At 41.1% G+C, this 27,874-nt stretch overlaps 1 protein-coding gene across 7 annotated transcripts in view; it reads left to right on the plus strand.

Annotated features, from left to right (window-relative positions):
* LOC132379575 (serine/threonine-protein kinase 32C) overlaps positions 1-27,874 on the plus strand; it is a 271,167-nt gene that overhangs the window by 153,440 nt on the left and 89,853 nt on the right. The window lies entirely within an intron of this gene.

Genomic DNA, 27,874 nt, shown 5'->3' on the forward strand with positions numbered 1-27,874 from the left:
TCTAAAACATCCCCGTTATCAACAATGCTGCCTGAAATGTAAACAATCTTATTCCAGACCACCAAAGTGATCGACTCTTAACTGCCTCCTTAGCTCTGGCGCGATTAGTGGTGGACAATAAATAATGGTGTTACCGGTGACATCTGCATTCAATGAATGAAAACAGCATGATTACTCGGTTTCTTTAATTGCCTCAACATTCTCAAATATTTGCAGCACAGTATCTCAGGCTCCTCCTATTCCTTGTCCGCTTGCCGTTCCTGAACTTGTATATTTATGACAGCTCTTGGATAACTGCAGATACTTGCTCCTACTGCTGCACTGTCACTGTTGCTGCTATGATCACCTAGATGCTGTCAAATAACTTGGCCAACATTTGGCTGCTTAGGAGAGAGAATTACCTCCCAACTAATTGCAATGCTGAGGCTTTTGTATTTGATTGCTGCAAAATCTTAATAAAAATCCATTCATCCTGCATCCATCCATGACATTCTTTGAACGTCAGGATGACTTCGACAAAAACATCTTCATTTCATTGGCATGGCCACCTGAACCACATTTCTAGTATTTTTAGAAATTCTTCAGCATTGGTAATGCCATACAGCAGGCCAATGCAATGGTTGTGCAGGTCAAGATGGTACTCGGGTCTTGCATGTTTAACATCCACAAAAAGGCCTTTTACCCGGTTTCTGTGGGAGATGTAGGTTGGGTGCAAATTGTTGGGTTGTGGCAAGTGTGGGATTGGGAGATGAAGACATTGTTGCAATATACTGAGGACTAAAAAGGGGAGGGTGAGAGATGATCAAAAAGAACAAAGGAAATGTTTGTCGAAGTATAGAGCCCAAGCAAGACTGAATGATACAAGTGAAAATAGTTTCCAGTGAGAGAAGGTGGTGAAGGTTTGTTAATTGCAGCTAGTCCATCTGAAAGAGATGCAACTAAACAAAGCCGACTGAGGGCTGTGGAGAGACCAAGAAACAAAACACAAAGCTATTGATGGATATCTGAAATAAAAGAGAATGCTGGAAATATTCACCAACCCGTGTAGGATCTGTGGAGAGATTGATGACAAATTCTGATTACTGGATTTGTTGAGCACTGTTGAATATTGAGGCCTGAATTAGAAGGTGAAATGTTCTTCTTTAAGCTTACATTGAGCTTTGATCCCCAAAACAGATCAGAGTGCCTGTGGACCACTGGAATCCAGTCACCCTTGAGGATTGGATAGAGGTGCTCTGTAGAGCAATCGGCCAGTATGCAATTGTCTTTCTTCAGTGTAGAGGAGTAAGGAGAGCGGCTGTTGGTGGAGAAGGAGGAGTAAAGCAGGGGATAATAGAGGGAATGATCCTGTTGAAATGCTGAAAGGGAAGAGAATAGAGAACACATCCTGCTGAAGGTCTCAGCCATCCATAGATGCTGCCTGACCTGCTGAGTTTCTCCAACATTCTGTATTTACAGCATATGCAGTCTCTTGTGTTTAAGAGAATGGAGGTGATGTGTCAGATAGTGGCTGCATGTTGAATGACGTTGAAATGATGGGCAATGATCCTGGATGCAGGTGGAGTGAAAGATGAGGACAAGGTGCATCTCTCCTTTCACTATGAGAGAGGAGGGTGAGACCAGAGTGTGTCTAAAGAAAGAGTTGTGTTTTGAGTGCCCCTATATATACTGATATGAACAGCATTATCAATAAAGTGTAAACCTAATCTTGTTCAGGATACCAGAGAAACTTGTCTACGTTACTTTGAAATGGCATCATTGGATCTTTTGTTGTCCATGTGAGAGAGCAGAGCTGGCATTCAACTAACATGCCAGACTACAAATCAGGGGCTGTCAATTAAACGTGAAGTCATAACTACTTCTCACAGAGGGTAGTCAATTTCTACCCTGAGGGTCATGGAGTCTAGATCTTTGTGGTATTTGAAGAGAGAGTTAGAGCATAGTATGTATAGGTACAATGGTTGGCATGGATATGGTGGGCTGCGGGCCTTATTTCTGTGCTGCATGACAGTATGACTTTATGACCATCATATTTTGGAAGATAAGTGAATAGAGAACAATGGGGATCTGAGGAGAGGAGTCCTGAGGCAGTCTAACCTTGACTGTATTTGAATGAGGGACTAATTCCTCATTGCTGAATCTGGCTTCTATTCAATGAAGAAGCAATCACTAACTGTGCAGCATTCCCAGAGTACTACTTGTGATTGTGGGTTTAGAATTTCATGCCCACATCTCAAGAGTGGGACTTAAGCCAAGAACCTTTTGACTTGGAGGTGAGAGAGTTGCCAGCTGAGCCACAGAGAGAGTAGTAAATTGGACTGAGGGTACTGCAGCCTTTTGGAAATCACGATCAGTGCTATTTCTAGCTCTGTTGTAATGCAACTTTTGATCTAACAGAACCAAAAATAGTTGTACAGAACATTGCTGATAGAGCTATATAGTTGTAACTGTTTTATATTCATGGATGAGTCAGGGAGAGCACTTTATATTCATAAAATAAAAAGAGCTGGTTATGTCCTGCTATATCAAATCATATGGACAACACTCTGGGCTCATCGCCAACATTTGAATTCTATGCAAGAGTGACAGTAATCACAACTGTGGAACTTCCCTGATTATTACACCTGTCTTTTGCATTGTATTAACTGATAGCCCAACAGCTTACTGTTTAGTGCATCTCCTGCTATAGGCCTCTTGTTGCATGCTCTGTTCTCATGGAAATTGGTCTTGTATGCAGGCAAGTATTTTAAAAGAAGTATTTTAACTTGTACGTATTTTACAATAACATACACAAAAACATATATGTTGGATGTAGATATGCCGGTGTGCAACCCAAGTATTGTTAGTTTTATGCTTATGCGTGCCTGCTTAGGGGCTCTGACCTTCCCATCCCATGGTAGTCCTATCCTACCAGCTTCCTTTAACCTTGGACTTGTTCAGTTTGTCATGCCTTTTCCTGAAGCCTGGAGCTGAACATGCTTTTAGACCACTGTATCCTTTGGCAATCTTCTATATGATCCATACTGCCACCAGTCTTTGTTATATGCAAACTTACTGACGTCATCCATCACTCATATATCACGAACAGCAGAGGACCCAGTATGAATCCCTGCAAATCACCAATGCTCACAGACTTCTAACCAGAAAAAGTTCCTTCAATTACTATCCTCTCTCTTATAGGGGAAGTCCATTTTGAATCTAAACAGCCCAATCACTGTGGATCCCATGCTTTTTAATCTTCTGAATAAACCTACCATGAATGGTCAAATGCCTTACTAGAATCCAGCTAGACAACATCCATTGCTGTAGCATCATTGATCACCTTTGAAACCTCCTTGAAAACTTCAATCAACTTGGTAAGGCATGACTTGCCACACAAAATCATGCTCACTATTCATAAGTAGACCATACTTTTCCTAATGCCCAGATGTCCTATCTGTAAGAATCTTCTTCAATAGCTCCTCTACCACTCCCGTCTATGATTTCCAGAATTATCCCTACAAAAGAACATTAGCTACTCTCTAGTCCTCTCGGACCTAGCCTATGACTAGACAGGACAGAAACATCTTGGTTAGAGCCCAAGCAATCACATATCCTACCTCCCTCTAAAGCTGGGGTACTTCAATAGTCCAAACACCATTTTGTTTATCCCAAAATTCCCTAGCATATTAACATGTTCAACTTAATATCCTCTATAAAAACCTTCTTGAAGAAATACTAACGTAAGGTTCTCATTTAGAGACTAAATGCATCCTTTGCCTGCAAGCACACATTTTTATCCTTTTATCCTTGGGAGATCCTCTCCCTAAAGCTCGACTTACTCTTGTTGTACAGTATTTATATAATGCCTTGGGATTCTCTTTAATCTTAGTATTGGCCAAGAACATTTTATGGCTTCTCTTGGCTCTCCTCATTCCCTTTCTGAGTTATTTAACATCTTTATATTCCTCCGGGGCCCTGTTAAATTTTAGATTCCTAACCCTTACATATGTTTCCTTTTCCTTCTTGACCAAAGTTTCAACCCCTCTCTTCAGACAAGGTTTTATGCTTTCCTCATTTTTCCTTCCAACTGAGACATGTCTGTCTTGTACTCTCTGCATTTGGCCTTTCAACACCGTGCACATGTTAAAAGTAGACTTGCTGAAGAATAGGTATTCCTAATTAACTCTACCTACCTCCTCCTAATACTCTTAGAATTTGCCCTTCCTTGATTTAATGCTTTCCTGCAAGGTCCATATGTAGCTTTCTGAAAACTTTAGGAGTTTGTGATCACTGTTCCTTGTAAAAGGTCAGTTACCTGGCCAGGCTAATTTCCTGATACAAGGTCCAGTTAGGCCCTTCTTCTAGTTGACTATCTCCATAATGATTGAGGAAATACCCTTAGATACCTTAAAAAATTCTACCCCATCTAACTCTGTTGTATCATGAAGATCCCAGTCAATATTGGGGAAGTTGAAGACACCCAAATCAGCTACCCAGTTGTTCCTGCAAATTTCCTGCATATCTGTACTTCAATGGCTGGTGACTTTTGGAGGTCTGTTTTATAAACCCTTCGGAACTCAACTTATGTGACTCAGTGGATGAGCCCTTCGTTATGTCCCATTGTTCTTATTTTCTATTTTCCAAATGAGCCTCTTTTGATTCCATTGCATTTTCACTTTAAAATTTTATTTTTCTGGTAACTTTGTATTGCTGCTTGTTTTGTGTTGGAGTATTTAGGAATTAAGCGTATACACAAAACAATTGGAAAATGTGTGCAACGTAATTGGAATGCAGTTCCTATTCAGTAGAGTTGTTCTGAGAGAGATCCCTTCATGAAAGGCGAAATAAGATATAATTACACATGAATCATATTAAATTCTTTCAATGATTATATATCAAGATAAGAGAGGGATTTTGGGGAGATCATTGTGCTACTAAATGAAATCTGGCTGACTTATACCAACAAAAGACATTCTGAAATAATAATGAGTGAGGGCAACTACTCATCTGTGTTGTCTCGGTCATCAGAGAGCTAATGGTAAGAAAAACGTTTTGTGTTTATTTTCAGGAAACAGTGAAAAAATATTATAACACTGTTTGTACCATAATTCTTTACTGTTTGTTCTGCATCCACCCTCTCCACAATGAAATAATCCACAACTAAAGAACACCACTATACAAAGTCTGATCATACATTGCAGGAAATTATTTTTGTAAGGGGAGAAACGTCCAAAGAGAACTTCAATTTCCCTGGCTTCTCTCCCTCCATCGCAATTTATCCACAGTTCCAATCATCTTAATGGTAGAAGAGTGGTTTGATGAAGAGTGAATGTGACAGGACTCCTAATAGCAACAAAGTTGCCTTGTGATTCAGAATCAACGGGCTTCATATGAAGTACTGTGCAGAAGTCTTGGGCACATACAGTATGTATAGTTAGCATGCCTGAGACTTTTGCACGGTACTGTAGTTGTCAATGTGGAGCAGACAGCACATTTGTAAATCTGGTGGGAACAAAGAATGTGGGGCATGGTGAGGGTAGAGTGCCATGGGAGGGGTGTAGGCAAAGTGGCAGAAAAGAGATGCCAGGGTTGTGGGTGGCATGGGTGCAGGCACACCCAGCCCTGAGACACCAGGCATGGTCATTTGATTCCAAACAATTGGTTTATTGATCATTACAGTATGTCCCTCCGGTGCTTCCCACTCCCTCCCCTCTCACTCTCCTTTTCCCAACCATGATTCCCCTCTCCCTTCCCCTTTCCCACTCTCAGTTCACAATAGAGACCCATATCAGAATCAGGTTTATCATCACTCACATATGTCATGAAAATTTGTTTTTCTTTTATGGCAATAGGACAGTGCAATACATAAAATTACTACAGTACTGTGTAAAAGTCTTTGGCTCCCTGGCTCTATATATATAGACTTTTATACAGTACTTCTAGATGAACTTCTAGATAGCTATCCGACTATCTTTAGAACAGTGCCGCTTTGATCTGTGGGTACCCTAATGTGTTTCTGCAGCCATGGGAGGAATGCTCTTGGTAAATCATGTCTATTGTAAAATTTTCGTCTGTTTAAACACAAATATTTATTGATTGGATAAGAAAGTGATAGCTTTAATTATAGAGTAGCAATGTCATTAGGGCTCTTCCACTAATTTAATGAGATTTGCCACCTCACTTCCATCTTTCTGCATTATTTTTTTAAATTTTCCTTGTTTCCAAAGCATATATCATCTATGTTTTGAAGATGTGTAATGATTGAGTTTCTACAGCCTCTGTAGAGGAGGATTTCTTAGATTTTCAACTTTTAAAAAAATCCAACGTATTTCAGTTCTGACTAAACAGGTCCTTTTGTTTTGATGTCGTGACACCTAATTTAGAATTCACAGCCAGAGGAAACGCCCTTTCAGTTTCCACCCTATCAAGCCCTTTAAAATCTTCAAAATCTGTCGTGTTATTTTGGCCTTTTCAATTCAATCACCTATGCCAGGAATAATCTTGTAAACCTTTGTTATATTACCATTCAGTGAGGCAACATATCTTTCCTTAAGAGACAAAATTATACGCAGCGCATTAGGCACATACAGTGTTGGCTCTATATTTAATAATAGAACACAATTTTATCCTGCCAATTAATTTTTGGTACAAAGTTAATATATTTGCCTTGTCTGATTGATTGATGTCCCTACACTTCCACTTTGTGTACGTAAGAACTTGATCATTTTGAATAATACGGTTCAGTCTCTTACCAAATTATAAAAGTATTCTGCTGTTCTGGTTTGCCCAACAAATGTAATAATGTCACATTTCTACATGTTAGTATTTTGTCAAATGCATGCTCACTCATTTCATTTATCAAGAACCCTTTTCAGATTTGTATCCCATCCATTGTTTTCCACCCAGCTTTGTAATTATGACTAACCAGGATAGGTTACACTCTTCGATCCAAGTGACCAATGTAGATTGTAAAGAGCAGAGGCCTGTGCATGGATCGTTCTTGTATCTCACTGGTTGTAGCCTCCAAAACATGATGTGTTTACTTCTTCACCATTTTCTGCTAACCAATCCTCATTCTATGCTGATACAGACTCATAAACCTTTGGTGCAGTACTTCATCAAATGCATTTAGAAAAAAATCAATATATACAGCAATTGCTAGTTCCTTCTCCACTCAGCTAGCTACAATTTCAAAGATCCTCTAGCCTTTGGTTGGATGCTGTTTTCCTTTCTGTATTGATTCTGCCAAATCATCTTATGACTTTTTAAGTATGATGTTACAATCGTCAGAATAACACATTTCAGCATTTCTTAACTACTGTTGCTTGACCTCAACTATTCCACTGTCTTTCACAATTCATAATATTACATTAACTGCCTTATGTTCTGACAGGACCATGACCATTCCTCAATTAATGGAGTTGCAGAAAATCAAAGCCAATGCATACGCTGCGTTCATGAAAACTTGAGACTTGAATTATTCCCATTTCCCACTCTAGCCTTATCTCCTTGCCTATCCATAACCTCCCTCTGGTGCTCATTCCCTTTTCTTTTTTTCCATGGCTTTCTGTTCTCTCCTATTAGATTTTACCTTCTCCAGCCCTTTCTCTCTTTCACCAATCAACTTCCTACCTCTTTACTTCACTACTCCTCTCCTCCTGGTTTCACCTATGATCCTGTGTTTCCTCCTCCTCTCACCCTCATCTTCCTCAGACTCCTCATCTTTTCTCCCTCCAGTCCTGATGAAGGGTCTCAGCTAGAAATGTCGACTGTACACTGTTCTTTAGATGCTGCCTGGCCTGCTGAGTTCCTTCAGTATTTTGTGTCTGTGTTGCTTAAATTTGGTGTCGTTTTGGCTACACTAATTTGAACACTGCTATTTCTTTATAGCTAGTATTTATTTTTAGCTTCTTTAGATGCTTTGTTTGTATTTCCAAAATGTTCAACTTTAAAGAAAAAACTTGAAGGGACTTTGGAGGAGAAGGAGAAATGGTGAGAAGTGTTTGAAGCAGGTGTTCATATCCAGACAGGATCTGAAGGAAATTATTGTAACTTTAAGCAGATGAATGTGACATCTACCTATTAGTAAGAGTGTACTTATTGCTCCATTTTCAGTCTCAACCTGTGAACAATGAAGGGATTCCTTTGTCAGTGACTGCTAAGGTAACTATGAGTATAACTCTTTCTGCATTTGGCAACTTTGCTTCAAGATCTGGAGATGTTTACAACATCTGTCGGCCTGCCATCACTGTTATATAAGCAAGGCTGTTTCAAGAGAAACAGATTTCACGATATATGTCAGTGATATTAAATCTGATTCTGAAGAGAAATGAGAACAGTTCGTTCTCTCTTGCTGGAGAGCAGCATGTGGTTTTCTGAAGAGTTTGGTTTTCCCTGAGGCATGGGACGATACTGACAGCACACGTAGCAGTGTGCGTGCCAAATGCTAGCTCAGATGTAGCACAACTGGAAGAGCTCCATTGCTTCTATGCCCAGCTGATAGGTGACAGTATCCAGAATGTTATGCATACGGAGTGGTTTCTTGATATAATGAGATGTATACTTACACTGGAGACAGCTCTAAGAAGGTTCAGTAGTTTGATGCCTGGCTCTCAAGAAAGGAGTAGCTGTTCAGGTCAATAGTCAGTGAGTCGCTCAAGTCACTCATCTTCTTATTGAAGAACAAGATGATAAGAAAACTTAACAAAGTAAGTACTGAGAGCACATTTCCCCTCAGGAACGTAGAACTAAAGCACCAAAGGGTCGTTTATTTCACACTGAGAAGAGGAAGAATTTCTTCAGTCAAAGTTGTTAGAATTCTCAGTCCCACAGAGCTGTCAAGGGTGAATCATTGAATATATTCAAGTTCAAGAGTGCCTTTTGAACTACTGCATGCTCTTGCTCATATCTATGAGGAAATGGAACATAAGGTAGGTGCTAGTAGGAAAGAAGAATGAAGAAAATGCAAAGCTAACAGACTACGCAGAGAAGGTGGACAACCACAGATGCTCCCACCTCCTTTCTGCTGAGCACTGCTGACTGAGAGAGCAATGGTGATGAAGAAGCTCAAATTAAGGCCATTCTTCTTTGAAGGCTGCTTTAGTGCTGCGGCAGAGTGAGTTTAAAATTTGAAGTGGTGTTAGATGGGTGGGATGTGATTCAGAGAGGGATGCAGGACAAAGACTTTTGAATGAACTGATAGTGACAGTAAATGAAGGGTGGAGGGATGCAGGACAAAGACTTTTGAATGAACTGATAGTGACAGTAAATGAAGGGTGGTGGTTGCCAAAGCTGAGAGTTAATGCTTTACTTGGTTAGTGCTATCCTCTGATTTATAACCGCTGTAGCATCCCTGGAAGAAACTCAAGATCATGTACAATTGTCAGCCTTGGCTCTCCTTTGATCTTTCTTACTGCATTAGTGCTTCCTCACAGGCAGCAGCTTTGGACAGCAGAGGTTTAGGGTGAGGTGTCTATGGTTCCCAGGGAATCTGGGAGGAAGAATCTTCCACCTAGTGTGGTTAGATTCCAAGCATTTGATTCACTCATGCCTTAAGGGCTATGGATGAAGAGCTGGTAATTTGGATTGATGCAGATGGGGTATGATGGTTAAAAACAAAAATCAATAGTGAGTGACTATGAAACTGATTGCATGGTCTAGAGGTGAATCATGAGGTGACTTGCGCTTTTTGGAAGATTCCGTGAGATCGAACAGTTCCAACTTAATTTTGTGACTCAATGCAAATTCTTCTTGAATTCTCCCCTTATGATTGAGCAGGGGCTTTATTAACCTGGAAGGTTAACCCCTCGTTGTAGAACCTTATAATTTCCTCTCAATGCTATTCTCATCTGCTGTGAAAAAAGAGCTATTTATATTGTTGTATTATTATTTGGTAGTGTTTCCTTATTCTTAAGTAGCACGAGTGTGACAGTTTGGAGGGCACAGTTCAGTTGGTTGGAGTGTGGGGGAGCCAATGGAATACAGGCTTGAGCTAAAAAGTGCAAAACTGACAGAATTTTTTCATTAGGGTATAATGATAGTGACAATTGCCATAAGATTTTCCATAATAAATGTAGACATATGAACTTACAAGTAAAATGTAGGAGGTACCTGTTGTATATTTAATATTTCAGTAATATTTAAGTAATCTTGTGCTTGTGTGTGTGTGTGTGTGTGTGTGTGTGTGTGTGTGTGTGTGTGTGTAGCATTCTTCATTTAAATAATTTGTTACAGATTATATGTATAAATATGTGAAGTAGAAATGTCATCACACTGCCATGCGATATGTGTGCACGTCGCTTAAAGTAAACACACAAACTTAGACTCACAGACTCCCCTGCCTTCCTTTCAAATAGTTTACTGTTTTGAAATTACAAAACATGACAGTATGGATAGATTTGTGAATTCTTACTGTGAGGTTAGATTTTAATAAATGCTTTTTATTGTTCCCTGATCATAACATATATAGATGAATGTTAAATTTTAAAAAGTGCAGCTTTTCTGGATGTTAGCTGACTCATTTTAACTAAAGTCCTCCTGAAATGTCATTGATTTAAATAGTTAATTCCATGTTGTTTTTTATTCACAGATGCTATTTCTAAAATTTGTCCCTATCTTTCATTTTCTGAAGTTTTAAAAATTGGTTCCTATATACTTTTGAACCCTATATTGTTTCTAGACACGTGAACTGTAATTTTACTATGGAACGGTGCCACTGATCGTAGCTCAGTATTTAATGTCAAGTACAGAGTTGTAATATATCTTCCACAGCAAGCACTTAATGTTTGGTTATAAGATTAGATTAGTCATTAAAAAGAATACAATTTCTCACAGCATAGTGTTACTACATTAGCTGCAAGCACAATGATAACATGCAAGGATGTAACATTTGGATGAGCTAATATATGCCCATTTCTAGTAAAGTGCCATCTGTTTCCAAGGTTGGCTTGGTTGAGTGATTATTCAGCTCAGACACCTCAATCAAAATACGTTCTTGTAATGTCCAAGCACCTTGATAATTGGTAATTTTTTAAATGTTAGATTTTAGTTTAAGACCCTTTTATTCATTTGCGAATTACAGATAGCCCCATTTATATTTTATTTTTCCTGTTCATTTCGAATGGAAAGACATAAGCTGAAGTAACAGGCTTTCTTTTTCACTGGGGAGGAGATGCAAGGAAGAACTAATCCCATAATTGAAAAGGCAGGAATTTGGATGTCTTTTATAGCTGCTGCATCTGCAGAATCTCAAATGTTATTTTAACTAACATTTGAAACTTAACAATCTGCAAATCTAATAGCATTGCCTTTTTTCTCAGAAGAATTAGCACATAGAAGTAATTTCACTTGCATGTCTAAGGTCTGGTTGTAAGCTTGATATTTGTGAATAACACATAAAAATGCTAGCTGAGAAATTCACTGGAGTTTGCAGAGGCACATTAACTTATTGTTGTGAGATGCACCAAAGCTTATTTTGCTTATGGATATGCTGCAGGAACGCAAGGATTTTGGAAGCTGCTGCATCAAGCTTATGTTAGGGCATGAATCATCTTTTGGTGATTCGTGCCGGTGGGGCATATGGTTTTCGGTCAGGGCAATTGCTGGCGGGGTGTGTTATATTTTGTAACTTCAGAACGTTAAATTAATTCAAAATTGCTATTTTAGTTCGAGTTTACTTTAAGCGAGGCAAGCAGTTATCATGTGGTAGTGCAGTGCCATATACAATTTACACATTCTTGCACATAAGCCGTAATTAATTATTTAAACAGGAATACATAAGCAACATATATACAAAATTAGTCAAGTGTTGTTGAAAAATAACACACACAAGATGGGTAGCAGACATCATTGGGTTAGATAGGTGTTTACCTGTTGCTAGAGGAGGAGGTGGTGTGAAGTTGCTAAGTCAGGGTGCAGGATGTCACTCCATTGCCATGTGGTTGATATAAAGGTTTGCACCAAGGCATAACTGTTTGCCAAATCCTTCACATCCTTTATTACCAATGAAAAGAATAAAGTGAATCAGTCTATGTGAGAACCCTGTTCACAATCTACTGGTGTGGTGATATGATTTGCGTGGATAGAGTGCATGCAAAACCAAGTATTTCCTCATACCTTAATGCACCTGACAATAATAAATTTAACAATTTGTTTATGCAGCAATAGCACAGTTTATTCTGATGACATCTCTTGATTGCAATGTTAAGCAATGAATAAAATGTCAATAAAATTCAAATACATTTGAGTTCTAGTCCTAAGGTCAGGTAAAGTCCGTCAGTAAAGTCAAAATCAAGTACAGGTGTGATGAAAAACGTATTTACAGCAGCATCGCAGGCACAACATTCACGAAAAAAACACAAGCTTAAATGAATTCAAAATTTACCAAGAAAGAACATAATGAGGACAGAAATAAACAAAATCTGTTGTTGTGAAAAATGGTCATTAGTGTTGCTACTGCTGAGCTAGTAATTGGAATTGTTCAGATTGTTTTAAGAACTGAATGATTGAAGTGGAGTAATTTGAATCTGGTGGTGAGGCATTTCAGACTTCGGTAAGTCCTGCCCAATGGTTCCTCTAAGAAGGTGATACAGAGATCTTTGATGATAGATATTACCACGTTGAGGCAGCACCTGATGTAGATACTTCCAGTGGCTGGATGGGATGTGCCTGTGGTGAATTGGGCTGAGTCCACTGCTCTCTATAGCTTCTTCCTTGTGCTTTTGAATTCTCATACCCAGGCCATGATACAACCTGTCAGGATATTTCAATAGCACATCTGTAGAAGTTTATGTAAAGGTTCTTTCCGTAAGGTTATCCTCCCAATTGGATATGCCATCTTATTGACAATGATAACAAATATCATGTGAAATAAATGTTCTTGATTTAAAACGTTCAGATCAAAAGATTGCCAATGTTAAGTACTGCTACTATTCCAATGTTGGTGCTTGTTTTCAGGCTTGAGTGACATAGAATCACAATAATTCATCTGGATTTCTTTCCTCTCAGCAGAGTAAATATATTTACACATGAATTACAGTCGGCCCTCCTTATCCGCGGGGGATTGGTTCCAGGATCCCCCGCGGATGCTCAAGTCCCTTATATAAAATGGCGTAGTATTTGCATATAACCTCCACACACATTCTCTCGTATACTTTAAATCATCTCTAGATTACTTATAATACCTAATGGAATGTAAATGCTATGTAAAATGTTGTTATACTGTATTATTTAGTGAATAACGACAAGAAAAAAGTCTGTACATGTTCAGTACAGTTGCAACCATCATAGCTCTTCTGGGAACACTGATGCTGCCTCAGCATCATCCGATCCCGATTCTCCCGTGATCTTGAAGTTCTTGAGGCTGGAGTGCTTTACATAGCTAGCCAGCCATCCCTTACTAGCTTTGAACTCCTTCCTCCTGCTCACAACACAAGTAGTGAACAAACTAGACACGAGGCGAACAATGCTCAAACAACAAGTAATACTTTTAATCATCTCTAGATTACAGTACTTATAATGCCTAATGCAATGGAAATGCTACGTGAATAGTTGTTACACTGTTGCTTAGGGAATAAGGACACTTTGGAGGAGGCTGAATAATACTCAAGTCAGGATCTGTGGAGGCTGAGGGCTGAGGGCCGAGGACCACTTCGGCAAGCAACAAGCCACTTTTCAAAAGATCTAAGATTTCTACTTTCTCGGCGAGAGATGACACTTTACTCTCCCTCTTAGCCTTTGAGGAATTGCTTTGACCACTTAATTGCTTTTTAGGAACCATTTTTTCACAGAAACAAAGTAGTGACCAAACGAGACACTCAAGCAATGAGGCGAACAATGCTCAAGCAACGAGTGCAGGAGAGAGAACTTCCGGGTTTTCCAGATCTGTGGTTGGCTGAATCCGTGCATCCGCAGATAGGAGGGCCGACTGTACTCAAAAACATTGCTTTTCAGACTTATTCTCTGCAGTGCTCCTGATTGAGTGCATTTTCCTGATCTTAAACCCTTAATATTCTTTTAATTTAGGAATTCATGTAATTCCTGGTGCCCACTGTTGATGATAAGAGGTGTTAAAGTATTTTTGTTGCTTGTTCTGCAATCATCGTAGACTGGTTATAAACCAGAGAGCAAAGGGGATAGCTATTATACTGGAGACGCCCTGGTTGACAATCTGACTGATGGTGCTACAATGATTGGTGCTGGAAACCCTGCTATTGACTCAGTGGTCACCTCCTGTCCCTAATAAAATGGACACTGGGTATTTGGTTGTGGTCTTCTGATGCTGTATCCTATCCACTTCAAGATTCAATGTGTTGTGTGCTCAGAGGTACTCTTCTGCACACCACTGTTGTAATGCATGGTGATGTGAGTTACTGTCAGCTTCCTATCAGCTTGAACCAGTCTGGCCATTCTCCTGTAACCCCTGTCATTAACAAGGCAATTTCATTCACAGCAGCTGCTCTCTAGATGTTTTTATTAATGTATCATTCTCAGTAAACCCTAGAGTCCCGCCAATGGGTCTCAGCCCGAAACGTCGATTGTACTCTTTTCTATAGATGCTGCCTGGCCTGCTGAGTTCCTCCAGCATTTTGTGTCTGTTGCTTGGATTTCCAGCATCTGCAGATTTTCTCTTGTTTGAAACTCTAGAGACTGTTGTGTGTAAAATTACCAGGAGATCAGCAGTTTCTGAGATACTCAAACCACCCTGTCTGACGCCAACAATCATTCCACAGTTAAAGTCACTAGATCACATTTCTTTACCATTCTGATTTGTTTGTGTGAACAACAACTGAACCTCCTGACATATCTGCATGCTTTCTTGCATTGAGTTGCTGTCACACAATTGGCTGATTTGATGTTTGCGTTAACATACAGGTGTACCTAATAAAGTGGCCATTCAGTGTATCTTAATGACAGGCTGAATAATTGGTCAAGATATGATTTACAAATTTGCCATCCATAAGTGGTATCTATAAATTTACTGATGATGCAATCAATGCTGTCAGAATTTCAGATGGTGGCAAAAGGGCGTACAGTAGTGTGATATACCAGTTAGTTGAGTGGTGTCGCAGCATTACTTATTTTAATTTAGCTATTTAATATACATATATACTTAATGTAATTCAATTTTTTCTCTATATTTATCATGTATATCATTGTTTTGCTGCCTTAAAGTTAACGAATTTCATGACATATGTGGGTGATATTAAACCTGACTCTGATTATATGCAAATATTCAGAGTTCCATACTTCGGTGCATGAAGAAGAAAAGTGATTTTTCTGTTAAGGGGTGAGAGAATTTGGAATGTTGAAGTTCAAGAGGCCAAGCGCTCTTTGTATCCATGTCAATGAAAGTCAACTTGCAGCTGTAGTTTGGAGTGGCTTTTTTTAAATTACAAGAGGTTTTGAGTACTAAAGTAAAGTGGTCTACTGCAATTACGTTGAGCTTTGCTGAGACAGCACCTGGAGTATTGTGTACAATTTTGGTCTCTTAAGTTAGGCACTTAATATAGAAGATGTGCTGTGTAAATTCATTAGATTGGTTCTATTGTTGGTGTGTTTGTCCTGTGAGGAGTGATTGAACAGACTCTTCTTGGTTCGAGTGCTGGTGTGTTTGCCCTGTCAGGAGAGATTGAACAGACTCTTGAACACTGTAGTGCAGCTCGTGGAACTGCTGCCTCACCATTCCACCATTCTACGTTCAATCCTGATCTCCAGTGCTATCGGTGTAGAGTAGGAACATTCTCCGTGTGACCACATGGGCCTCTCATGATGGAATGCAACATAAGGCATTGGTCAGACCACATTTGGAGTATTGTGAGCAGCTTTGGGCCTCATATCTAAAAAAGGATGTGAGGGCATTGATTCTGGGAATGAGGCAGAATATGGAATGAGATCCCAGGAAAGGCAGAATACGGTTCAGAAGGCCATGAGTGAATGGTGGAGCAGACTTGATGGACTAAATGTTCTAACTATGCTTTTACATCCTACGGTCTCTTTGTGTACTGTGGTTTCCACCCACACTCTGAGATGTGTAAGTTGGTAGATATGCAAGTAATTGGCCATTATAAATTTCTCACTAGAATAGATGAATGGTAGAGTATGATGCTAGTTATAGGAATGTGGAGAAAATGTTCCAGGAAAAAATAGTCAGGAAATGATATGTATTCTTGGACTGGCATGGATTCAGTGAGCCGAATGGCCTTCTCATATGTCCCACTTTAAATGGTCTTTGAACAGGAATTCTCAGAAATCAGCATGATTTCTTGAGTAAGTCTTGAGCAACTCCTTGAATCTTTCTGTCTCTCTGACCAGTAATCTCTTCCATTTACAGTAATAGTGGTGTCAGGTATATAGCAATGTGGCCTGCTCAGTGTAGCCAACTGAATGTAACTCTGGCCTCAGTGTTGGCCTGGCAGAGGGCACGACTGGATTTTGATGATACAACCAAACAAGAAGATGAACATTATGATTTACCAGCAATGAGGAATATTGTACCAGCTCTGAGATCTTGATTTTCCAAGACTGCTCTGCTCAATCCATCAAAGATTATGCTTACACATTGAAGGTGAAGTTTGTGCCAGCTGCCAACATCTGGAAGGCAGCTCACTTGTTCTTGAGTCTGTCTGTGAACTTTAAATGTTGGAGTGGAGGTGTGGGGCAGGAGGGAGTTGGGGTTGGGAGGTCAGTGCAGCTTTGTGGATGCTGTGTATGTGGCCTATTGTCTTGTATGCTTTAGCAAGCAAATGGTCAGTGTCCTAGACTTCAGCGTCCCGAATGTGGGCGAATGCAAGTGTCACTTGCATTCTGCAGCTTGATTACGAACTTCCAGTGTCCCTATTTGAATAATTCCTCTTTACTTCTGAGATTAGGTCCACTCCTGAGAGAGGTTGATGGGAGGTGAAGTACAACACTGGTGAGAGAAAGTTTGAGAAAGGTGTTTTACAGGAATGAGCTAGTGGAAGTGGTAGATGTGGGTTCAGTTGTAATTTATAAGAGAAATTTGGGTAGCAAGTGATGGAGAGATATGGTCTGTGTGCAAGTAGATGGAACCAGGCAGAAGATCAGATTGACATCGTCTAAATGGAATGAACTCCACAGAAATGGGCCTGATACTTTGTGACTAAAGATGCTGCCTTGTTCAACACAGGTCTCACTGAGATTGGCTCTGTTGTAGACTCATTAAAGGTTCAAAGGATCATTATATCAACGTATGTATGTAGATTCTGGAATTTGCCTTCTCCAAGATAGCCATAAAATATAGAAAAACCCGAGAAGTTGTTGAAAGAAGACAACCCCCCCCCCCCCGCACGAAAAGAAAAAGAAACAATAACTCGCAAACCCCAAAATCCCTCCCTACCACTCCGTGCACAAAAGCCCACATGGGGAAACAGCAACAGGAACATTAAGCCCCAGACCCCTACCCTGCCAATCAGCAGCCTGGAACTAGGGTGAGGTGAGTGAGAAGATGGAGGGAGGTCACAAATGTGATAGATGTGTGCACATGGAGCAGAAGGTGTGGGGGCATATTAATATCTGCAACATAGAGCCTGGTCTCCTGTCAATGTGATCTGTGCCGCCGCTGGAACCACCAGAGCTGAGAACAAAGAGAGGACGTCTCGTTGAAATTTGTAAAATTCGTCGATGGCTTGATGGGCTTCATACTGAGAGGGTCTTTTCCTCCAGCTGAGGGGTCTGGAATTCTTCAGAATTTCATATATCAGCCTCAGAATATGGAATGACAAAGGAATATTCCACACAAGGGTAATAAATCTTTATCTCACAGTTACTGAGTTCATTCCAAGCCAAGACTGATGAGTATTAAACGATGGAAAATAGTGTTGAGGTAGAAGCGGCTAGGTATGATGGTATGGCCACACGTTGCTGACTCAATGCCCCAGGGATCCAGGTTTAATCCTGTTCTCTGGTGGTGTCTATGGGGACTTTCAAGTTCAGGTTCAAATTTATTGTCATGCAAGCATATACATGTGTACTGCTAAAGAAAACAATGTTTCTCAGAAGCCAAGGTGCAAAACACAGTACATGTATCACATACAGCACATAAAATAATGTTCACAGATAAAAAAAATTATTCTTCATATTCCTCATGAACGAGATTCCCAATTTCCTTGCATGTTCCAAGGATGTATTCTGGGCCATTTCTCCGCTGTAAATGATCCCTGTGTGTAGATAGGTAGCAAAAAGAATGAAAACAAAGTTGATGGGCATGTGGGAGAGAATAAGTTGTGGAAAGAAGGCAAATAGAATTGATGGGATTTGGGTTGAATGGCCTCCTTCTGTATTATGGTCAGTAAATGATTAAATCAGTCATGATGTCACTGAATGGTGGAGCAGTCTCAGAAGGCCAGGAGCCACCTTCTGTTCCTGTTCTTATGAGTCATGCTCCAAAGCTACTTCTGCTTTCAAGGATCCCCAGCTTCACATTTTGTTTTGTGCTACCTTTTGTTCGGGTGCCTGCCAAAAGCATTTGAAATGAGACTGGTCTCGAGACTCACTGGGTTAGGCCTTCACAGAGATCATAGAGTGCAAAGCTGAGTTCTGCAGGATTCTCAGCTGAATAAAAAAAAAAGCTGAGCCAATCTCTACACTTCATAACTGTGTTACTCCACAGATGGTTCTTCCCACCATCGAATAGTGGTCGAGTCAGAGCGACAGTTTTGGGTCAAGTGAAGTACAGTGGAATACCCGAGGGACTGTAAACTCCTGACTCATCAATCACACTGGACCCAGCTGATTAGTGCTCCTGGGCAAAGCATTCTCTGTAATAGAATGCTGCGTGACCAGTGACGTAGGAATTGCTGCGGAGACTGGTAGTGTTAGAAAGCACTGAGCAGTTGGCAGATGGTATGGGATTTTATACCCAGTTTGACATCACATGGGAGTTTTCATTATAAATCTAATTAGTGTAGGGTGGCACCTTGAGTTCCCAGTCTAGAATGAAGTATTTACTTCTGTTACAAAGATGATGTAGCAATGCATTGTTACATTATTTGTTACTTTTTTTCAATTTATGGGACACAAGTTTACTGCCAAGAACTTCATCAGTTTATTTGTACTGATAAGGGCATATAGTCATGGCAGTATGCCACAATGCTTCCAAAATTCAGTTCTATTTTTGTAAACTTGAGTTATATCTGTTATGAGGTGAGACAGGGAGCAAGTCAAGGGGAAAATGTGATACAGGTATCCAAAATCAAGAGAGTCAAAAAAGTTAGGCATAGGTTTAAGCTATGTAGAACGGTAGAGCACAAGAACATGTTTACACTGACTGTGATTTTAATCTAAACAAATTCCATATTGGACCTGCACATGGTCCATATCGTGACCTATTCCCTGCTTGTTTGTCAGTATACCTAAATGTCTCTTAATCATTTTTATTGTGTCTGGTTCTACCGCCTCCTTTGATAGAACAAGGCAGGCAGCTACCAATCTCTGTTTAAAAAAATGCATTCCTAATTTCCTTAAACTTTCCTCCTCTCACAGATCTTTGGCATTTAGTTTTCAATATTTCCTTCCTGAGATATGGTTATTAATCTCAGCATATATGAGGGAGACCGAAAATCTGGCTGAGTGGTACCACCTCTTACTCAGTATCATCAAGACAAAGAAATGGACTACTGATTTCAGAAGTAAACTAGAGGGCCATGAGCCAGTCCTCATCAGAGGTGAAGAGGATCAGCGACTTCAAATTCCTCAGGGTTATTATTTTGTAGGACCAGATCTGGGCCAAGGATGTAAGTATAGTTACAAAGAAAGCACAGCAGTGCCTCTACTTCCTTAAGAGTTTGCGAAGATTCAGCATGATACCTAAAGCTTTGACAAACATCTGTAGTTGTATGGTGGAGAGTATATTAACCGGCTGCACCAATGTCCATGAACAGAAAATCCAATAAAAGGGAGTGGATATGGCCCAGTTCGTCACAGAAAAAGCCCTCTCCACCGTTGAGCACATCTTCTTGTAATGCTGTTTCAGGAAAGCAGCATCCACCAACAATGATGTTGCACCATCCAGACCATGTCCTCTTCTCGCTGCTGCCATGAGGAAGAAGGTACAGGAGCTTTAGGACTCACAGCGCAAGGTTTAGAGACAGTTACTACCCCTCAACCATCAGGATAATGAACCAAAGGGGAAAACTTCACTCAACTTTACTTGCCCCATCATTGAAATGGTCCCCCAAACAACGGGCTCACTTTCACAGACTCTTCATCTCATGTTCTCAATATTTATTTGTTTATTGCTTGGTTATTCATTATTATTAATATTTCTTTATTTTTGTATTTGCACAGTTTGTCTTTTGCACACTGGTTGTTGCCCAAGTTGTTGTGGTTTTTAATTGGTTCTACTACGGTTATTATTCTTTAGTTTTATTGAGTATGCCTGGGTGGTGGTAGATATGTACTTTGATTATTTTGAAGTTTTTGAACTTTGAGATAAAGATCCTGACTATCTACCCTATTTTCATCTCTCATAATTTTATATACTGCTATCAGTTTACCCTTTGGCCTCCACTGCATCAGAAAGTAGAATCCAAGTTTGTCCAAACTCTCCTTATAGCTAAAACGCTCCAGTTCAAGTAACATCCTAAATTATCCATCGATATTTTTATTCCTTAGGCATTCTTCATCATCTCTGAATTTTCTCCTTTTGATCTTCAATGCTCACCCAGAAAAGACACCTAGTGCCTTTTTAAAGGAATAGTTGATAGAATATTAATTGTTTCATGTCTTTTTTTGTGCAATTATAAAGGAATGCACAAATATTCCAATTCTCTAGAGCAGTATGAAACCTGCTTACAGTGCACTGAAATGCTACAGTTGTACAATCATTATCCAAATCCCATAGCTGTTTATACCTAAGTATCCAAACCTCTGAATATCTTAAGGCCCTGTTAAATGTAATTTTTTTCAGTATTTGTCTTGTATGACGTGAAATTTCTTGTTTTGCAGCAGCAGTTCAGTGCAAAGGCATAACATTACTATAAATTACAAAATAAATGGTCCAAAAAGAGGAATGATTTGAGTTAGTGTTCATGGAGTCATGTACTGTCTAGAAATCTGCTTGATGGAGGGGAAGTAGCTGTATCTGAATAGTTGAGTCTGGATCTTCAGGCTTCTGTACCTGCTCTCTGATGAGAAAGGGGCATGTCCCAGATGGTGAGGTTCCTTAATGATGGGTGCTGCCTTCTTGAGGCACTGCCTCTTGAAAATGTCCTCTGTTTGGAAGGGTTGTGCCTGTGATGGAGCTGGTTGAGTCTACAACCCTCTGTAGTCTCTTGCGATCCTATTCATTGGAGTCTTCGTACCCTTGGCTTTTATGTAACCAACCAGAATGCTCTCCACCATACATCAGTAGAAATTTGCCAAGAGTCTTTGGTGACATACCAAATCTCTCAAGCTCCTAACAAAGTAGTGATGCTGGTGTGCATTTTTCATGACTGCATCGATGGGTTGGACCGATGACAAACCTTCCGAGATGTTGACACCCGGGAACTTAAAGCTGCTCACGCTTTCCACTGCCAGCCCCAGAATGAAGACTGATGAATGGTCTCCCAATTTTCCCTTCCTGAAGTCCACAACTAATTCTTTGGGCAACACACACAAAATGCTGGCGGAACGCAGCAGGCCAGGCGTCTATAGGAAGAAGTACAGTCAACATTTCAGGCTGAAACCCTTTGTCAGGACTAACTGAAAGAAAAGGTGGTTAGAGATTTGAAAGTAGTAGGGAGTCGCAGCCCGAAATGTCGACTGTACTTCTTCCTATAGATGCTGCCTGGCCTGCTGTGTTCCACCAGCATTTTGTGTGCGTTGCTTGAGTTTCCAGCATCTGCAGATTTCCTCGTGTTTGCGTTATCACTTCTTTGGTCGCTGTTACGACAACACCCAAACAGTCAGTCCATCTTGCTCTGAGTTAATTATTTTGAATCTGAAATTAATTATTGTGAATCTCATTAAATCCTTCAGAGCTGTTTAAAATAAAAACATTTCCAACCACTCCTCCCTGAATTATTTGACTTAATCAGAGCATCACGTCAACTGGGATTTTCAGGGAACGTTCAAGTATTAAACCCACTGCTTGCTTTCAGCTCCTTTGTTCCACTAACAAAGATTTTTTTTAAAATTTCCCTTCTCTGGCCAGGAGTTAGTGAGAGTTATTGCCACAAAGGTAGTTCATTGAGGCCAATTGGCCCAATGGAGACTGACAACAGAATTGCTCTTGGATTCTTGGAGCATATCATCCTGCCAGATATAACAGCATTATAACATTTTCTATTCAAGTAGGCAAGTTGAAGGAGCATTTTTGCTTCCTACAGGTGAGGCCATTAATTAAACATTCATTATATAAGCAAGGAAACTTTGGTGAAAAATAAATACGCTTTCTTCTGGGTTTTAACAAGTAGAAATTAGAAAGGTAGCTGTATGCAATTTGCTAATTCTATGATGGGGATCACGTAAAATAGGTAATCTTAAAGCAAGTCTAACAATTCCATAATGTCTTTATTATGCAGCTAATAAATAATTTAAATAGGATAAAGGATAACTTCTGTAAATCCAGCAGCAGAAATGCTTCACACTTTTGAGAAGTAACCCAAAAATGGATTCTGAAAGAATTTTTCAGTTGCTATGCTGTAAGGATTCTTGAAAAATGGGATCTGAAAGTAAGCAAAGCTTTCTCAGGAGGTAAAAGGCGTAAAAAAAAATCTAACAGATAATCTGAAGTCAGGACCAACTGCTGTAAGGAAGTGGAAGGAGATGAAGAATAAAATTGCCTATTTGAAAAAACCCATAAGGTAAGACGAAAGCATTATTTGTAGATGGAATAAACTGATATGTGGGCAATGCTAAAAGGACAATGCATCATGGAAAATAACGAGTAAGATTGTTGGATAACATGGGTCAATTTATTTACTGAAGTTGTATTGTGTAGGGTGCATTTTTTGTGAACTACTAGAGATGGGTGACAGTGGGTAAAAAGAATGTGATATGCCACAGGGATCAGAGCTTCAACATTCTATAATTTACATAAATAGCTTGGATGAAATTATGGAGGGTATCTTGCTGAATTTGATGTCGACATGAAGAAAAACAAGGAAGTATGTTGTAAAGAGGTTATAAAGAAAGGAGGATATAGATAAGTTAAATGAGTGGGAAAAGATTTGCAATTTTGAGTTGAGGGGAAAAATGCAGTTTTTCCTTTCTTGCAGACCAAGTGAAAATATGTTGTCTAAATAAATACTGACGTTGCAATGTTCTGAAATGCAAAGAAATCTGGGTTTCATTATGTGTGTGTAACCCCCTGGGTCGCCTCAGGCACGCTCAGCTCGTTCTCGTCTAGGGGGAGCAGCCTTCAGCCCCGCCAAACTGGGTAATCAGCTGGTGTGGATGCTGTGTGATGTCCCCGCCTCGCCCAAATACAGACAGTACACCATAAGCAATTAAATGAGTACAATTTATAAAGGTTACTATAACTAAGTGATTAATAACGATACAGTATATATGAAGAGAAAAAAAATAAAGAAAAGGCACCAAACTTATCAAAGTCCAAACCACTTCGTGCACAACCGTTGGAGCTCAATTACTTCTGGCCACCATTCGATCCCCTCCGAACTCCTCGACTTGCAGCTTAGGACCATTCAAAGTGGTCAACCAAGCACATCTAGCTTCATCTCGGAGTACCTCCTGGCCTTGGACCCCTGCTTGGGGTCCGTTCCTCACCCAGCTTACAGCATCGTGTCCTCTCTCTCTCAACCCCTCACGCCGATCTCCCCAAAAGCCCGTCAACAATAGCTTACATACTCAGAAGAAAGAACAACATTAATCCCAATTGGTTTACAAAGGAATGCAATTCTCGTTATCAGTAAATTTTAACCCAAGCAAGCTTCCAGCACTCTCTCGCAACAAAGAAGCATTCCTGCTTTTAACAAAACAAAGAAGCCATTTTGATTACATACACAGTAACAAAGAAAAAAGAAACCCCCTTTACACTCTCCCTCCACCAAATAAAAGTAATGTCCTCATGACTATTAAATAACTCGCCACCTTTCCTGCCAACACACCGTAACCCAAGCACAAACAGTGACATCTCCTCCCCACACAGTAAACCTCACACCCTGTTCCTCAGGCGCTACATAGGCCAACTATCTGGGAGTTCCCTAACCCTTCTGAGACCTCCGTACCCCCTCACCTAAACCCTTCAGGCTAGGACACAACTGGGGATACCTTGGGCCCACTACCAACTCCTCTATCAACCTCTCACTCATGCCCCCCACTGCACAGAGCTAACCCTCCCCACTACACCTGACTCAGTGGGAGAAGGGCTAAAGGTCTCTTCCTCAATCAAGGGTAAGTCAGCAAAAGGCAGCATGTACCACACATCCAGCACATTATCTATCAAATCTGTATTCTTCCTCATTTCTGCGATCGGTAGCTGCTGTTTGATCTTCTCCAACCGGAAACACATGGCCTGCACTGTTCCTGCAATCTCTTCAGCCTCCTGCAATTGAGATATCAGCTTCTTCTCTGGCCCCTGCAACTCTCGCCACAGGCTCAGCAGTTCTGACTCACGCATTCCGGCCATCTCAATCTGGAACGCAGTTACTCCAACAGCTTCTTCCACTCCGACCTGAAAAGCAGCAGTTAAAGATTGGTCAGCCTCCAGTTCAGTATTCACACCACTTCTCTCCAGTTTTTTCTTCCTCATGACTTCTTCCAGATCAACTTTCAGGTTTTGCGCTTCATTTGAACTGTCGATGGTCATCTTCAGGTTCCCTTCAAGCTTCCGCTTCCCTCTTCTGAGATTTGTCTGTAATTTCTTCACCTCCGCAAACTCCCCTCTCCAGGTTCTCAGTTTGCTGTTGCCCTCAGTAAGACAACTTTCTTCTTTCTGTCCAACTTGTAAGTCTTCCAAATGGTTCCAGATCACTTTCTCCAGTCTCTCCGTCTTCATTTCAAACTTGATTCCGTAGAGACAGTCACTCACGAGCTGCGACCTTCGCCAGCCCTGGCACGTGTCCAGAAAACACTTTGTAGTTCTCAGCCGCTCCTGCAATGACTTCACTTCATATTCTCCTGAGGCCAATCCAAATACCAAGAGATCATCCACATACGCCAAAACTCCAAACGCCTCCACATCCCCCATGGTCTTACACATGCTCCGCGGGAAGGTTGCAAGGGCTCCGGATATGCCCTGTGGCATCTTTTCGGACCAGAAGACTCCTAGGGAATTTATAACGGCCATCTTCTCCTTGTCGGCCTCACTCATTGGGATCTGGCAATATCCACTCCTCAGATCCAGCACCTTAAACCACTTCACACCACTCAGACAGGCCATCACCTCTTCGGCCCTCAGGGCCATATTCTGGTCACTGACAGTGCGCCTCTTCAGCGCAATATAATCCACACACACACTGCCTACGTCTTCCACGGCTGTAGGGGCCAGTCACTGCAACCTGACTCTCACCGAGGTGTCTTCAGCAGTCAACACCCCTCGCTTGTGGTATTTTGCAGTGTCCACGAAGAGGGTCTCACTCTCAGTTACTTCCCCCAGGCCGTACCACCACCGACTCTGGGTGCATCAACAATGCCTCCAAACAGCCTCCTTCGGGCAAGCCCCCAAGCGCACCAGCAGGATATTGGTTCTCTCCAAAACTGAAACGCTGCCTGTCTCAACAGTGTCCGGACACATCAGCATTAACGATTCACGAACCTCAGTCACCTCCACATTTGCCTCTAAGAACTCCATTTTCACTGACCAACAACCGTCGTCTGGATAATCACCGGCACTGGTACACCAAATCTCCAGTGTCCTCAATGTCATCAAAGGTCCTCAATGCTTCCAATAACAGTTATAAAACAAACTGTACAGCAACTTAACTGGTGCACCGGTGCCGAGGATGGCTTTAACTTGACTTCCATCCATTCGTAACAACACCTGTGCGCGTGGTCCCTCTAAGTCTTCAGGAATAGGGTCTGCTCCTTTCGGGAGTTCCTTGGTACATTGCTGGGAATGTACTCCCCCAGAGACCCCAAGCCATTCCCCCTCTGGGCCTCCTCTAAGTTTCCCAACACCTCTTGGATCAACGGAACAACTGATCCCCTTGACAGATCCCCTTGGCACTGCAAGCAATTTATCTGCCCCCCCTAGCCAAAAGGGATACCCTAAAAACTTTCCACCAACCTCCTGCCACGGATATGATAAGCCCCAGCTGCGGCATTTGACTTCCAGTCGAACCACATGCATTTTCCCACACTTTCCCAGAACTGGCAGCTGTCACGTCGAGGTAATTGCGCCCGACAGTTCTAACAATGTCACCAGCCCGCCTACTCAAACTTTCAACCAGTCCCTGTCGATTTCCCTCAGCCAAGCACTGCCACTCACCCAACAACTGAGAGGCCTGCTCCACCCACGCCTCCGCCCCTTTAGGGCTGGACATTATTCCAACAACCGGGCGGAGCCTACCACTGCTGAAACATCCCAACCTGTCACTCCTCACTCTCCAAACAGTACGGACAACCCATGGTCCCACCACCATTTCGTCAGCGCTAGTCTGAACTTGAACAACGACTTTCGGGTTACCAGCAGCAGCCACCCCACCCAACACACACGCAGTGATAACCAGCAAAGGCACACCCACAAAGGCACACCAGCTCTCTGCCGCAGACATAATTTAAAGAGGGTGATCACACAGCTTCCACAGAAATCAATCCTGGATGAGCCCCCACAATGTAATCCCCTGGGTCACCTCAGGCACACTCAGCTCATTCTCGTTTAGGGGGAGCAGCCTTCGGCCCCACCAAACTGGGTAATCAGCTGGTGTGGATGCTGTGTGATGTCCCTGCCTCGCCCAAAAACAGACAGTACACCATATGCGATTAAATGAGTACAAATTATAAAGGTTACTATAAGTGATTAATAACGATACAGTATATATGAAGCAAAAAGTAAAGGTACCAAACTTATCAAAGTCCAAACCACTTTGTGCACAACCATTGGAGCTCAATTACTGAAGTCTTCTGGCCACCGTTCGATCCCCTCTGAACTCTTCGACTTGCAGCTTAGGACCATCCGAAGTGGGCAACCAAGCACATCTAGCTTCATCTCCTCTCCTCGGAGTGCCTCCTGGCCTTGGACCCCTGCTTGGCGTCCGTTCCTCACCCAGCTTACAGCATCACGTCCTCTCTCTCTCAACCCCTCACGCCGATCTCCCCAAAAGCCCACCAACAATAGCTTACAGACTCCGAAGAAAGAACAACATTAATCCCAATTGGTTTACAAAGGAATACAATCCTCGTTATCAGTAAATTTTAACCCAAACAAGCTTCCAGCACTCTCTCGTAACAAAGAAGCATTCCTGCTTTTAACAAAACAAAGAGGCCATTTTGATTACATACACAGTAACAAAGAAAAAAGAAGAAACCACTTTTACATGTGATTTGGGTAAATATGTAACAATTACATTAAAAAGTTCATAGGATGTTCTAAGTTATTACGAGGAAATGAATGCAAAAGTAGGGAAGCTTTGCTTCAGTTATATAGAGCTTTGGTGAGACAATATCTAGAATACTTTATATAATGTTACTTTGCTTACTGCAGGAAGAATACTAATATGGTTAAGAGAATATTTACAATTAGAAAAGTAGGACAGTGTCAGCTTAGAGAATTATAGTGCACTAGAGCACAGAAGCAGGCTCGGCAGCCCATCTAGATCACACCAAACTGTTATTCAGCCTAGTCCTATTGACCCACTCCTGCAAACCCATCCCTTTCCTTTACTAATCAAAATTTCTCTTATCTATTGAAATCAAACCTGCATCAACCACTTTGTCTGGCAGCTCATTCCACACTAACACCACCCTCTGAGTGAAGAAGTTCCCCCTC

Source organism: Hypanus sabinus, chromosome 22 (genome assembly GCF_030144855.1).
Source record: "Hypanus sabinus isolate sHypSab1 chromosome 22, sHypSab1.hap1, whole genome shotgun sequence".
In the NCBI taxonomy this organism is placed as follows: domain Eukaryota; kingdom Metazoa; phylum Chordata; class Chondrichthyes; order Myliobatiformes; family Dasyatidae; genus Hypanus; species Hypanus sabinus.